At 57.8% G+C, this 2,500-nt stretch overlaps 1 non-coding gene across 1 annotated transcript in view; it reads left to right on the top strand.

Moving 5' to 3' along the window:
* The first annotated feature begins 926 nt into the window (after positions 1–926).
* Positions 927–2,500, top strand: part of LOC124741742 — a 1,909-nt gene continuing 335 nt past the window's right edge. The window contains exon 1 of the ribosomal RNA XR_007010055.1: positions 927–2,500. This exon is cut by the window's right edge and continues 335 nt beyond it. This is a non-coding gene — a ribosomal RNA (small subunit ribosomal RNA).

The following is a 2,500-nucleotide window of genomic DNA, read 5'->3' on the forward strand; positions in this document are numbered from 1 at the left end:
CCGTTGTGGTGCGGTTGTTCTCGCTAGGGGTGAATCGGTGATGGCGACGATAGGTTGAGGTACTAACCGGTTGTTCCAGCGATACCCACCATGCCGATGAAACTGAACGGCATCTGGGTGTGAAGCGATACGCGGTGGTGGCTGGGTGGGACCGTCCCCCGGCCGGTGAGGGGGCGCCTCCCGGCGTGCTGGCCGCGCGGTGCGTGGGCGCACGCGCTACAGCCGGCTGGTGGGGGCGGCCAGTGGCAGGCGCGCCGGCCGACGGACGCGGCAGGCGTCGCAGCTGCGCGCCGGCGCACCCTGCGCGCGGCGCCGTGCGGCCAAAGTAGGTCCTCGCGGGCCCGGTGCGAAGCGCGGTGGACATCTTCAGTGTGCTGGTCCGATTGAGGACTGTGTGCGTTGAGGATGCGCCGCCGCCCGGCGCTCGGCGCCGCGACGCCGTCTGCTGCTCGGTCGCCCCAGCGGTTCTCGCTGGTGGTTTGTATCGCAGCTGTGCGGATGTGTTGGCGCGTGCGCTGTGCTGGGAGAGTTCGCTTCGGCACCCAAGTGGGGCTTTTGTCCTTCTGTGGCGCTGGCGTTGGAGCTGCCGGTCACCGTAGGTGGCGCGTGTTGTCTCCCGCCGGCAATGCCACGACAGCACGCTCCCGGGCCTCTGTCGGCAGCGGCAAGCTCAGTTGGGAGCACGGGTGGTCGCACCGAAAGCGTCTACTCGCCTAACTCCGGGCGATTGCGCCTCTCTCGAACCCGACCAAGTACTTGGGACGGCGCTGCGCGCCGCCGGGACCTGAGAGGGTTTCGAGGTGTATTGTGCAGGGGAGCTCAGCCTCCTCCTGTTTGCAGAATGATTGAGCGGACGCTTGCGTGTTCGCGCGGGCCCCCGGGACACACTCCCGGGCGGCCGGCTGCTCAGCTCTAGTTGGCGCAGCTCCCTGGTTGATCCTGCCAGTAGTCATATGCTTGTCTCAAAGATTAAGCCATGCATGTCTCAGTACAAGCCGCATTAAGGTGAAACCGCGAATGGCTCATTAAATCAGTTATGGTTCCTTAGATCGTACCCACGTTACTTGGATAACTGTGGTAATTCTAGAGCTAATACATGCAAACAGAGTCCCGACCAGAGATGGAAGGGACGCTTTTATTAGATCAAAACCAATCGGTCGGCTCGTCCGGTCCGTTTGCCTTGGTGACTCTGAATAACTTTGGGCTGATCGCACGGTCCTCGTACCGGCGACGCATCTTTCAAATGTCTGCCTTATCAACTGTCGATGGTAGGTTCTGCGCCTACCATGGTTGTAACGGGTAACGGGGAATCAGGGTTCGATTCCGGAGAGGGAGCCTGAGAAACGGCTACCACATCCAAGGAAGGCAGCAGGCGCGCAAATTACCCACTCCCGGCACGGGGAGGTAGTGACGAAAAATAACGATACGGGACTCATCCGAGGCCCCGTAATCGGAATGAGTACACTTTAAATCCTTTAACGAGTATCTATTGGAGGGCAAGTCTGGTGCCAGCAGCCGCGGTAATTCCAGCTCCAATAGCGTATATTAAAGTTGTTGCGGTTAAAAAGCTCGTAGTTGGATTTGTGTCCCACGCTGTTGGTTCACCGCCCGTCGGTGTTTAACTGGCATGTATCGTGGGACGTCCTGCCGGTGGGGCGAGCCGAAGGCGTGCGACCGCCTCGTGCGTGCTCGTGCGTCCCGAGGCGGACCCCGTTGAAATCCTACCAGGGTGCTCTTTATTGAGTGTCTCGGTGGGCCGGCACGTTTACTTTGAACAAATTAGAGTGCTTAAAGCAGGCAAGCCCGCCTGAATACTGTGTGCATGGAATAATGGAATAGGACCTCGGTTCTATTTTGTTGGTTTTCGGAACCCGAGGTAATGATTAATAGGGACAGGCGGGGGCATTCGTATTGCGACGTTAGAGGTGAAATTCTTGGATCGTCGCAAGACGAACAGAAGCGAAAGCATTTGCCAAGTATGTTTTCATTAATCAAGAACGAAAGTTAGAGGTTCGAAGGCGATCAGATACCGCCCTAGTTCTAACCATAAACGATGCCAGCCAGCGATCCGCCGCAGTTCCTCCGATGACTCGGCGGGCAGCCTCCGGGAAACCAAAGCTTTTGGGTTCCGGGGGAAGTATGGTTGCAAAGCTGAAACTTAAAGGAATTGACGGAAGGGCACCACCAGGAGTGGAGCCTGCGGCTTAATTTGACTCAACACGGGAAACCTCACCAGGCCCGGACACCGGAAGGATTGACAGATTGATAGCTCTTTCTTGATTCGGTGGGTGGTGGTGCATGGCCGTTCTTAGTTGGTGGAGCGATTTGTCTGGTTAATTCCGATAACGAACGAGACTCTAGCCTGCTAACTAGTCGCGTGACATCCTTCGTGCTGTCAGCGATTACTTTTCTTCTTAGAGGGACAGGCGGCTTCTAGCCGCACGAGATTGAGCAATAACAGGTCTGTGATGCCCTTAGATGTTCTGGGCCGCACGCGCGC

Source organism: Schistocerca piceifrons, unplaced genomic scaffold (assembly GCF_021461385.2).
Source record: "Schistocerca piceifrons isolate TAMUIC-IGC-003096 unplaced genomic scaffold, iqSchPice1.1 HiC_scaffold_198, whole genome shotgun sequence".
Taxonomy (NCBI): domain Eukaryota; kingdom Metazoa; phylum Arthropoda; class Insecta; order Orthoptera; family Acrididae; genus Schistocerca; species Schistocerca piceifrons.